The 12,976-nt window shown below is 45.7% G+C and overlaps 1 non-coding gene across 1 annotated transcript; it reads right to left on the bottom strand.

Moving 5' to 3' along the window:
* Positions 1-6,493: 6,493 nt before the first annotated feature.
* Trnai-aau (transfer RNA isoleucine (anticodon AAU)) lies at positions 6,494-6,565 on the bottom strand. The gene has a single exon. It is a non-coding gene; the product is annotated as a tRNA-Ile (tRNA).
* Positions 6,566-12,976: the final 6,411 nt, after the last annotated feature.

Raw genomic sequence — 12,976 nt, forward strand, 5'->3', positions numbered from 1 at the left:
CGACCAAATATAGACTGAGAAACAAGACCACACACTTTGTGCATTCGGAATCGAAGGCAGGGCGTCCCTCGCCGCATTTGCTACGATGGCCATTTGCTACTTCTGCAGAAGCGGCGGCGGCGACGACGACGACGACGACGACGACGACGACGACGACGACGACGACGACGACGACGACGACGACGAAGATCGCGAGAGGCTCTGAGATATGTGAGAAATACATCTATAAAATGTAATTCAGACTGCCTCGTCCCACCTTATGCTGTACCGCTTTGGCAAATGCTTTATCTGCGCCATTCGCCTTAATCACATCTGAGAGTAAATCTTAAAAAAACGCCTGTCGCTAATTGTTCGTCATCACAGGTACTGTTTGCTATACGGCCACGACGCGCAACTGATTTCCAAAATTCATCTTTCTCCTGTGAGGATGAAACTTACGACCCCTGGTTTATTAGACCAGTGCTCTACCACTGAGCTAAAGAGGCGCGGCCTAGCGGTACTCTTGGGTACTTCGTCTTTACGGTCGTCTGCATCATCAGTCTTTAGCTGACAACAATTCATATTATCGGCTAATATTTGCAGCTATGGCGACAAATTACTGCTTGGCTACACATCTGACACGTAACCGATGTGCTCCCCAAACCACAACACTTGCATTTCAGAACATGTCTTTTACACATGTCTACAAAATCACCTTCACCTTCAAATACAGTTTCCTTGCGACTGACAGAGACGTAGGCAAAGTTTAAAGTTGCTATTTCCATTAAATCTCGTTAATCAGAAAAACGGTAATTTACACCTGCAGCGGAACAAAATTCCGTTTCGCCCAGCGTCTGACTCGAACCCACAACCCTGGGATTAAGTGTCTGACGCTCTACCGACTGAGATAGCCGGCTACCTCGGTGAATACTTGCCGGGTAGCACGTCACACAGTACTCGTTTGGGTTGGGTGGTCCCATACAGCATCTCTCCATGCTGCCTAATGTTTTCCTAACGTCACACTCGTCACGTACTTCACTTTTATGTCATAATCATTTCTGAGAGGCAAAGAAATTGCATGACAACAAGCAGAGCTAGTGGCGTCAAAATTAACACACATACTTTATGTGACTCAAAAGCCGAACGAGTTACTTTCCGACGTTGTTTTAGATGTGCAAGTGCCAGTCAAAACTCGCGGTGTCGGCACTCTGCCGACCATTTCGCTAGTTAACACCGGTCTTGCTGTGTGTGTTTCAAGCTCAAGAGCATCTCCAAGCAAAAAATGGTCAACAGCAACATTCAGACGGTTTCGTACTGCTCAATTGCTACATTAAAACGGTATGTTTCTTTTTCAGAACTGGAAAAACACAAGCGTGACAGCATTCGAACCTGTAATCTTCAGAGCCGAAGTCCGACGCCTTATCCATTGGGCCACACGGTCACTGACGACCAACGTTTACATGTATACGACTCATCTCGAAACGCTCACACCCCTGAGGATTTGTGTTTTCGTTCTACACAGCCGCTGCCCCTTGCTCTTTCCCACCCATTCGTTACATTCAACCTCTGACGTGACCGACCAAATATAGACTGAGAAACAAGACCACACACTTTGTGCATTCGGAATCGAAGACAGGGCGTCCCTCGCCGCATTTGCTACGATGGCCATTTGCTACTTCTGCAGAAGCGGCGGCGGCGACGACGACGACGACGACGACGACGACGAAGATCGCGAGAGGCTCTGAGATATGTGATAAATACATCTATAAAATGTAATTCAGACTGCCTCGTCCCACCTTATGCGGTACCGCTTTGGCAAATGCTTTATCTGCGCCATTCGCCTTAATCACATCTGAGAGTAAATCTTAAAAAAACGCCTGTCGCTAATTGTTCGTCATCACAGGTACTGTTTGCTATACGGCCACGACGCGCAACTGATTTCCAAAATTCATCTTTCGCCTGTGAGGATAGAACTTACGACCCCCGGTTTATTAGACCAGTGCTCTACCACTGAGCTAAAGAGGCGCGGCCTAGCGGTACTCTTGGGTACTTCGTCTTTACGGTCGGCTGCATCATCAGACTTTAGCTGACAACAATTCATATTATCGGCTAATATTTGCAGCTATGGCGACAAATTACTGCTTGGCTACACATCTGACACGTAACCGATGTGCTCTCCAAACCACAACACTTGCATTTCAGAACATGTCTTTTACACATGTCTACAAAATCACCTTCACCTTCAAATACAGTTTCCTTGCGACTGACAGAGACGTAGGCAAAGTTTAAAGTTGCTATTTCCATTAAATCTCGTTAATCAGAAAAACGGTAATTTACACCTGCAGCGGAACAAAATTCCGTTTCGCCCAGCGTCTGGCTCGAACCAACAACCCTGGGATTAAGTGTTGACGCTCTACCGACTGAGATAGCCGGCTACCTCGGTGAATACTTGCCGGGTAGCACGTCACACAGTACTCGTTTGGGTTGGGTGGTCCCATACAGCATCTCTCCATGCTGCCTAATGTTTTCCTAACGTCACACTCGTCACGTACTTCACTTTTATGTCATAATCATTTCTGAGAGGCAAAGAAATTGCATGACAACAAGCAGAGCTATTGGCGTCAAAATTAACACACATACTTTATGTGACTCAAAAGCCGAACGAGTTACTTTCCGACGTTGTTTTAGATGTGCAAGTGCCAGTCAAAACTCGCGGTGTCGGCACTCTGCCGACCATTTCGCTAGTTAACACCGGTCTTGCTGTGTGTGTTTCAAGCTCAAGAGCATCTCCAAGCAAAAAATGGTCAACAGCAACATTCAGACGGTTTCGTACTGCTCAATTGCTACATTAAAACGGTATGTTTCTTTTTCAGAACTGGAAAAACACAAGCGTGACAGCATTCGAACCTGTAATCTTCAGATCCGAAGTAGGACGCCTTATCCATTAGGCCACACGGACACTGACGACCAACATTTACATGTATACGACTCATCTCGAAACGCTCACACCCCTGAGGATTTGTGTTTTCGTTCTACACAGCCGCTGCCCCTTGCTCTTTCCCACCCATTCGTTACATTCAACCTCTGACGAGACCGACCAAATATAGACTGAGAAACAAGACCACACACTTTGTGCATTCGGAATCGAAGGCAGGGCGTCCCTCGCCGCATTTGCTACGATGGCCATTTGCTACTTCTGCAGAAGCGGCGGCGGCGACGACGACGACGACGACGACGACGACGACGACGAAGATCGCGAGAGGCTCTGAGATATGTGAGAAATACATCTATAAAATGTAATTCAGACTGCCTCGTCCCACCTTATGCTGTACCGCTTTGGCAAATGCTTTATCTGCGCCATTCGCCTTAATCACATCTGAGAGTAAATCTTAAAAAAACGCCTGTCGCTAATTGTTCGTCATCACAGGTACTGTTTGCTATACGGCCACGACGCGCAACTGATTTCCAAAATTCATCTTTCTCCTGTGAGGATGGAACTTACGACCCCTGGTTTATTAGACCAGTGCTCTACCACTGAGCTAAAGAGGCGCGGCCTAGCGGTACTCTTGGGTACTTCGTCTTTACGGTCGTCTGCATCATCAGTCTTTAGCTGACAACAATTCATATTATCGGCTAATATTTGCAGCTATGGCGACAAATTACTGCTTGGCTACACATCTGACACGTAACCGATGTGCTCCCCAAACCACAACACTTGCATTTCAGAACATGTCTTTTACACATGTCTACAAAATCACCTTCACCTTCAAATACAGTTTCCTTGCGACTGACAGAGACGTAGGCAAAGTTTAAAGTTGCTATTTCCATTAAATCTCGTTAATCAGAAAAACGGTAATTTACACCTGCAGCGGAACAAAATTCCGTTTCGCCCAGCGTCTGACTCGAACCCACAACCCTGGGATTAAGTGTCTGACGCTCTACCGACTGAGATAGCCGGCTACCTCGGTGAATACTTGCCGGGTAGCACGTCACACAGTACTCGTTTGGGTTGGGTGGTCCCATACAGCATCTCTCCATGCTGCCTAATGTTTTCCTAACGTCACACTCGTCACGTACTTCACTTTTATGTCATAATCATTTCTGAGAGGCAAAGAAATTGCATGACAACAAGCAGAGCTAGTGGCGTCAAAATTAACACACATACTTTATGTGACTCAAAAGCCGAACGAGTTACTTTCCGACGTTGTTTTAGATGTGCAAGTGCCAGTCAAAACTCGCGGTGTCGGCACTCTGCCGACCATTTCGCTAGTTAACACCGGTCTTGCTGTGTGTGTTTCAAGCTCAAGAGCATCTCCAAGCAAAAAATGGTCAACAGCAACATTCAGACGGTTTCGTACTGCTCAATTGCTACATTAAAACGGTATGTTTCTTTTTCAGAACTGGAAAAACACAAGCGTGACATCATTCGAACCTGTAATCTTCTGAGCCGAAGTCCGACGCCTTATCCATTGGGCCACACGGTCACTGACGACCAACGTTTACATGTATACGACTCATCTCGAAACGCTCACACCCCTGAGGATTTGTGTTTTCGTTCTACACAGCCGCTGCCCCTTGCTCTTTCCCACCCATTCGTTACATTCAACCTCTGACGTGACCGACCAAATATAGACTGAGAAACAAGACCACACACTTTGTGCATTCGGAATCGAAGACAGGGCGTCCCTCGCCGCATTTGCTACGATGGCCATTTGCTACTTCTGCAGAAGCGGCGGCGGCGACGACGACGACGACGACGACGAAGATCGCGAGAGGCTCTGAGATATGTGAGAAATACATCTATAAAATGTAATTCAGACTGCCTCGTCCCACCTTATGCGGTACCGCTTTGGCAAATGCTTTATCTGCGCCATTCGCCTTAATCACATCTGAGAGTAAATCTTAAAAAAACGCCTGTCGCTAATTGTTCGTCATCACAGGTACTGTTTGCTATACGGCCACGACGCGCAACTGATTTCCAAAATTCATCTTTCGCCTGTGAGGATAGAACTTACGACCCCCGGTTTATTAGACCAGTGCTCTACCACTAAGCTAAAGAGGCGCGGCCTAGCGGTACTCTTGGGTACTTCGTCTTAACGGTCGGCTGCATCATCAGACTTTAGCTGACAACAATTCATATTATCGGCTAATATTTGCAGCTATGGCGACAAATTACTGCTTGGCTACACATCTGACACGTAACCGATGTGCTCTCCAAACCACAACACTTGCATTTCAGAACATGTCTTTTACACATGTCTACAAAATCACCTTCACCTTCAAATACAGTTTCCTTGCGACTGACAGAGACGTAGGCAAAGTTTAAAGTTGCTATTTCCATTAAATCTCGTTAATCAGAAAAACGGTAATTTACACCTGCAGCGGAACAAAATTCCGTTTCGCCCAGCGTCTGGCTCGAACCCACAACCCTGGGATTAAGTGTTGACGCTCTACCGACTGAGATAGCCGGCTACCTCGGTGAATACTTGCCGGGTAGCACGTCACACAGTACTCGTTTGGGTTGGGTGGTCCCATACAGCATCTCTCCATGCTGCCTAATGTTTTCCTAACGTCACACTCGTCACGTACTTCACTTTTATGTCATAATCATTTCTGAGAGGCAAAGAAATTGTATGACAACAAGCAGAGCTAGTGGCGTCAAAATTAACACACATACTTTATGTGACTCAAAAGCCGAACGAGTTACTTTCCGACGTTGTTTTAGATGTGCAAGTGCCAGTCAAAACTCGCGGTGTCGGCACTCTGCCGACCATTTCGCTAGTTAACACCGGTCTTGCTGTGTGTGTTTCAAGCTCAAGAGCATCTCCAAGCAAAAAATGGTCAACAGCAACATTCAGACGGTTTTGTACTGCTCAATTGCTACATTAAAACGGTATGTTTCTTTTTCAGAACTGGAAAAACACAAGCGTGACAGCATTCGAACCTGTAATCTTCAGATCCGAAGTCCGACGCCTTATCCATTAGGCCACACGGACACTGACGACCAACATTTACATGTATACGACTCATCTCGAAACGCTCACACCCCTGAGGATTTGTGTTTTCGTTCTACACAGCCGCTGCCCCTTGCTCTTTCCCACCCATTCGTTACATTCAACCTCTGACGAGACCGACCAAATATAGACTGAGAAACAAGACCACACACTTTGTGCATTCGGAATCGAAGACAGGGCGTCCCTCGCCGCATTTGCTACGATGGCCATTTGCTACTTCTGCAGAAGCGACGGCGGCGACGACGACGACGATGACGACGACGACGACGACGAAGATCGCGAGAGGCTCTGAGATATGTGAGAAATACATCTATAAAATGTAATTCAGACTGCCTCGTCCCACCTTATGCTGTACCGCTTTGGCAAATGCTTTATCTGCGCCATTCGCCTTAATCACATCTGAGAGTAAATCTTAAAAAAACGCCTGTCGCTAATTGTTCGTCATCACAGGTACTGTTTGCTATACGGCCACGACGCGCAACTGATTTCCAAAATTCATCTTCCTCCTGTGAGGATGGAACTTACGACCCCTGGTTTATTAGACCAGTGCTCTACCACTGAGCTAAAGAGGCGCGGCCTAGCGGTACTCTTGGGTACTTCGTCTTTACGGTCGTCTGCATCATCAGACTTTAGCTGACAACAATTCATATTATCGGCTAATATTTGCAGCTATGGCGACAAATTACTGCTTGGCTACACATCTGACACGTAACCGATGTGCTCTCCAAACCACAACACTTGCATTTCAGAACATGTCTTTTACACATGTCTACAAAATCACCTTCACCTTCAAATACAGTTTCCTTGCGACTGACAGAGACGTAGGCAAAGTTTAAAGTTGCTATTTCCATTAAATCTCGTTAATCAGAAAAACGGTAATTTACACCTGCAGCGGAACAAAATTCCGTTTCGCCCAGCGTCTGGCTCGAAACCACAACCCTGGGATTAAGTGTCTGACGCTCTACCGACTGAGATAGCCGGCTACCTCGGTGAATACTTGCCGGGTAGCACGTCACACAGTACTCGTTTGGGTTGGGTGGTCCCATACAGCATCTCTCCATGCTGCCTAATGTTTTCCTAACGTCACACTCGTCACGTACTTAACTTTTATGTCATTATCATTTCTGAGAGGCAAAGAAATTGCATGACAACAAGCAGAGCTAGTGGCGTCAAAATTAACACACATACTTTATGTGACTCAAAAGCCGAACGAGTTACTTTCCGACGTTGTTTTAGATGTGCAAGTGCCAGTCAAAACTCGCGGTGTCGGCACTCTGCCGACCATTTCGCTAGTTAACACCGGTCTTGCTGTGTGTGTTTCAAGCTCAAGAGCATCTCCAAGCAAAAAATGGTCAACAGCAACATTCAGACGGTTTTGTACTGCTCAATTGCTACATTAAAACGGTATGTTTCTTTTTCAGAACTGGAAAAACACAAGCGTGACAGCATTCGAACCTGTAATCTTCAGATCCGAAGTCCGACGCCTTATCCATTTTTTTTTTTTTTTTTTTTTTGCCTACTGCGCTACCTTTTTTTTTTTTTTTTTTTTTTTTTTTTTTTTTTTTTTTTTTTTTTTTTCGCCTTAACCACTTTTTTTTTTTTTTTTTTTTTTTTTTTAAGTCCGACGCCTTTTCCATTTTTTTTTTTTTTTTTTTTTTTTTTTTTTTTTTTTTTTTTTTTTTTTTAATGAAGTAGTGGCAGGCAGGCGGCGGCAAAGAGGGCAGGGGTCAAGAATCCTGAGGCCTGGCCTCGATGTCGCCCCCATACCAGTCACCCATTTGTATATGTGAAATTTTTTTAATTTTTTTATTTTTTATTTATAATTTTGTTTGAACCACTTTTTTTCCTCTTTTTTTTTTTTTTTTTTTTTTTGTTTTATGAGGATCTTCCAGAAGGGATCCATTCTTCCACCAGAACTCAATCCATTTCTTCTAGGTGAGTGAGGCGTTAACGGCAAAAAAAAAAAAAATGATGACACTATCAACTATGTTAAGCAGTGTCGAACTAAAGTACCTTTTCTGGTTAGGATTAATAAATAAATAAATAAGAAATAAGTGATTAAAAAGGAATCTTCTCCTTTGTTGGTGCAAAATATAAGAAAACGAAAAGTGTTTGTTTTTTTCTCTAGTGTTGTCTTCACATCTTTCGTCTGTTATTGTCCTCTGCTTCTCCTCAATGATGTAGCGAATAGTCGGTTTCGCCTTACTTCGAAAGAAGGTTAAACATGCATTCATGTCTCGTGGTATAGTTTCGGGCGTTCTTTAAATATTACGTTCCCCGTCATGGCAAGGCTGACGGGTCGAGTGTCAAATCGCATATCACACAATGGTCTTGCTTAAAAAGTTGGCAAAGGTCGCCTTGTAGTTACGTTCGCGTGCGATCATGCTGTGCTGCAGGGTCAGGTATAGAACGAAATCGTCTTTGTTCTTATCGCCAGGACTAAAAATATAGTGCACTGTGTGACCTATTATCCAGTTGACAGCATTCCGCTTTGTCCTGGGAAATGGGATTGCATCAGGGTTGAGAAAGTCAGCTGGCGTTATCGCAGATGGTGAGGTCCTCTTGATGCTCGACAGTTTCTGTCGGGCGTAACCCCATATATCTTTCGTGGTACCACAGACGAAACGGTGTTCTTCGCTGTCTATGAGATTACACGTGACACACATTGGCGAGTCCTGCAAATGAATTGCATGAAGCCTGGACTGCGTCGGGATTTTTCTATTGACGGCAGCGTACCACGTCGCCTTTACTTGCGAAGGTAAGTAGGGGCTGTGGATGTTTTGCCACGTCGCGTCCCAGTTGTAGTTTGGAAATTTTTGTTCGATAACATTCCGTGATTTAGTTGCCACAAAGGAGTTGTAGATTGCCTTAACTGTCGTCAAATTCTTTTCAGAGACTGTTGTATGGACATAACTATACTCTAAGAGAAAACTCTTGAAGTGGTAGAGCGCAGTCGGTATATGGTGCACATCAATTGGCGGTTGAAGATCAGTCGGTGCGATTTCATTCAGGACAAGAGCGGTCAGACTGGTCGGTGACTGTTTCCATAGCTTGTAAGTTTTGCAGAAATAAAGAGCTTTCGCTTTCTTGTGTACATCGATGAGACTGAGTCCGCCATCTCGCGTTGGGAGTGTCAAGGTGTCATATCGAACTTTAAAGATCTGGCCACGACATACAAAGTGTCCAAGCGCGGACAGCATGCATTTGGCTATATCGGTGGGGATGGGCAAAACTTGAGCCACATAATTGATTTTGGCAGTGATATAAATATTGGCCAATTCAACCTTTTGAAGCTCGTCCAATTTCCTGACGCTATGTAACTTCGCACAAGCACGAATTTTGTTGAGCAATTGCTTATAATTGGCGGCGATGGTGTGGCGGATGGTGTTCCGAAAATCGACACCGAGACACGTCATCCTAGTGATCTCTTTAAGCTGGCCATTGCCGATCGCGCCTATGCCTTGCCCAACGTTCATGATCCCTGATTTCGTCCAATGCAGTTTCGCACCAGATGCCTTTTCATATTGTGAGATGATCAGGAGACCCCTCTCGACCTCATTGACATTCATAGCTAGGAAGGTAACATCATCAGCGTAAGCTCGGCACACTATCTTCTGCCCGTGTATGTGGAGTCCTTGTAAACGTTCCGTCAAGGTGACTAGCAGCGGTTCGATCGCAATGGCAAACAGCGCCATCGACATAGGGCAGCCCTGCCTAACAGAACTGTTTATCGGGACGGCGCGACTTGGCTGACCGTTAACGACAAGTTTGGATGTACTATTCCGTAACAATTTCTGTATGATGCTGATGAACTGCGGAGGAAAACCCAGAGTCTGCATTATCTGGAAAAGGTAAGGATGGTTCACTCTGTCGAAAGCCTGTGCGAAATCTAAAGTTACGATAGCACATCGGATTTTGCAAGCGTCCGCAACAGAAATCACATCTCGATAGTCTGATAATGTCTGATATATAGCTCTGTCCTTTCCAACACTCGTTTGATGTGATCCAATGACGGTATGCATCACAGTTTTCATTCTCGTTGCGAGAATGCGAGCAAAAATTTTGTAGTCGCTGTTGAGCAACGTAATGGGTCGCAAAGTTGCGACGGTGTTATTGCTCGTCCGTTTCGGGAGTAAGACCACAAGTCCTTCACTGAATGGCGGAGGAATGGGCATGTCCGGTTGGAGAAGTTCGTTGCAGAGCACCGTCAGCTTTGTCTTCAGTTGTGGCCAGAAGACTTGATAAAGTTCCACCGGGAGACCGTCACATCCGGGAGATTTGTTTTTTGGACTGTGGAACACCACATCTTCCAGTTCATCTTCCGTTACATCGGTGACGAGTTCGGCTACATCCGCAGGGCTAAGCCTGTGCGTTAAGCTGCTCCGGAACTCTGCAAGGGCTTCGTCGTCGGTAGGTTTATTGGACATCAAGTCAGTGTAATAAGTTTGAACGGCGTCTCTGATATCGTGTTGCCGAGTTAGAATCGTGCCGTCTTCGGATTGTAGTTCAGTTAAGATCTTTGTCCGTGCTCGTTTAGTTTCACGTATCAGGTGATAAATGGATGGCTGTTCGCCTTTTGCCATAGTCGAAACCCGACCTCTAATTTTGTAACCTTCCATCTGTTTTCGTTTCAAAAGTAATATTTTTGCTTGCAGTCTTTTAATGCGGGGGTAGTTGTCAATCACAGTGGCATCAAGAGTATATAAGTCTCGAAGACATTGATAATAAAACTCCATCGTTCTCTTAAACCACCAGTTCTTATTCCGGGAATATTGTATCATGGATTTACGAATTTTCGGTTTAGCGCATTCGAGCCACCATTGCAATGCCGAGCCGTACGTACTGAATTTGGCTTCACTTTCATTCCACGCTCGAGTGAAGGCTTCTCTGCATTCAGGATCGTCTAAATGTGCAACATTTAGTTTCCATAGTCCTTTGCCTCGGTAGGTTTCCTGTTTCCCCAAATTCAGCGTGCAAATATAAGCCGCATGGTCGGAGAAACTGGTTGGCCAGACCTCAGTTTGTAAAATTCGCTGTTGAGAGTGTCCGATACGTAAATGCGGTCCAATCTACTCGCTGAATGATTCGTGACGTGAGTAAAACCAGGTGTTGTACCAAACTTGTGCTCCCACGTATCGACTAAACGTAAATCCTTGACGATCTGTTCTAATTCAATCGATTGATTGAAATGCGGCGTCTGATCTTTGGCGTTAAGTACACAGTTAAAATCTCCCGCCAATATTAGGTGGTCATATTGTGTTGCAAAAAGCGGAAGTATTTCTTCCTTGAAAAAGTCCGCTCGGCGTCGCCTATTAGTTGAGCCGGATGGTGCATACAGATTTAGGAGTCTAACATTATTGATAGTCACGCCAATTCCCCTACAACTTATGAGTCGTTCTACATTCTGGACGATAATTCCTTCTTTCGTGAGAATAGCGGTGCCTAAATCGGAACCGTGTCCCGGATTGGCCGTCACATTATAACCGGGAATGTGGTCCAAAGCAATGTCGGCGACCTCCTGAAGCAAGAGGATATCAATGTCGGCGGCGTATAAGAGGTCTACGATGTTGTCGAGTTTGAGGGAACTGCGGATTTTATTTATATTTAATGTACCAATTTTATACGCCTGCTGATCAGTCATTCACGCTCTTACGAGAGTAAGAAGGAATCGGCGCCGTTTTAAAAGAAATCAGAGTCCTCTTCTTTGTGTGCCTGCCGTGGATCCAGTAACTTATCATCATGTGCCGGTTCTATTGCCGTAGAAGGCTGTTCGGGAAATCGGGAAGTGACTGGAATATCAGTTGCATCAGCGTCCATGTGTTCGACCTCTGGTTCCGCCGCCCAGTCTATAGTGCTGGGGTTCTTGGACGCAAGAGGATGATGTTGTCGTTGTTCTTTTAAACAATGATCAACATCGTCACTGCACATGGGAGACACCTGGCCGGTAGCATCGCGAGAGGGCTCAGTTAGCGTGATTGCACGATCTTCATCCCGCAGGTGTGCAGAAGTTAGCGCCTGTTGTCGGGAGGATTCTGGTAATTTTGCACTGACTTTGTCCATGATTTGCTGCACCTTTCCCCGCAACGACGCCGCCGCCTCTTCCGCACCCTGGCGGGCGATTCTGCGTTTCTTGTTCTTCCGCGGGGATTTAGCAGGTGGACAACGCTCATCGGAATCCGAGATTTCATGGTGGGGTTGTGGGGAACGACATTCAGCAGTCACAGTCCTGACCTGCGTCTCTGAGGAGGTGGAATTTTGTTCTGTTGACAGAGGCGGGGACTGCGCTACGGAATCAACCACGTCACTCACACTCAGGTGTTGCTCTTGTCGCTCAGAAATGTCAACAAGTTGCTCGGCCGTTGGAGGAAGGGTTGGTTGGGGGCGAATGTCTACTTCGGTATCCATGGGCAGTTGGTCGGTCGGTTGGTCGCGAGCCACCGAAGCGTAAGTGGTGGACAAGATAGTCATCTCCGCGGACTTCACCGGTTCACCTGTCGGCAGCTGCACAACACGTCTTTGAATACATTCAGAACGAATATGACCTGGAGAATTGCAAGCTGCACACGTTCGTGGTTGACCATCATAAATGACGATACCTCGATAACCGCAAACGTTAATGTAAGACGGAATATGTCGTAATAAGTCCACCTTCAACTGCCTGACACCGTTCAAAACCGGATATTTGTGAGCACCGGACCATTTTTCTGCAAAATTACTGAGGACCTTCCCAAAGGGTGCAATAACAAGATTGATCGCATCTGTAGGAACTTCAAAGGGTAGCTCAAAAATTCGAATTGTTCGAATACCAAGTCCCACATGATCGACAGTAACTTCGCCAATATTTCCATCACTGTGTTTAAACTTAAGTTTACCACCGGTATTATTGACAACTCGTTCGCATAACTCAGGGTTTTTCAGCTTCAAGTACATCACACTACTCACAATTGACAAGTGAAAACCAACAGTATCTTCAAACGGAACTT

Source organism: Schistocerca gregaria, unplaced genomic scaffold (genome assembly GCF_023897955.1).
Source record: "Schistocerca gregaria isolate iqSchGreg1 unplaced genomic scaffold, iqSchGreg1.2 ptg000350l, whole genome shotgun sequence".
In the NCBI taxonomy this organism is placed as follows: Eukaryota; Metazoa; Arthropoda; class Insecta; order Orthoptera; family Acrididae; genus Schistocerca; species Schistocerca gregaria.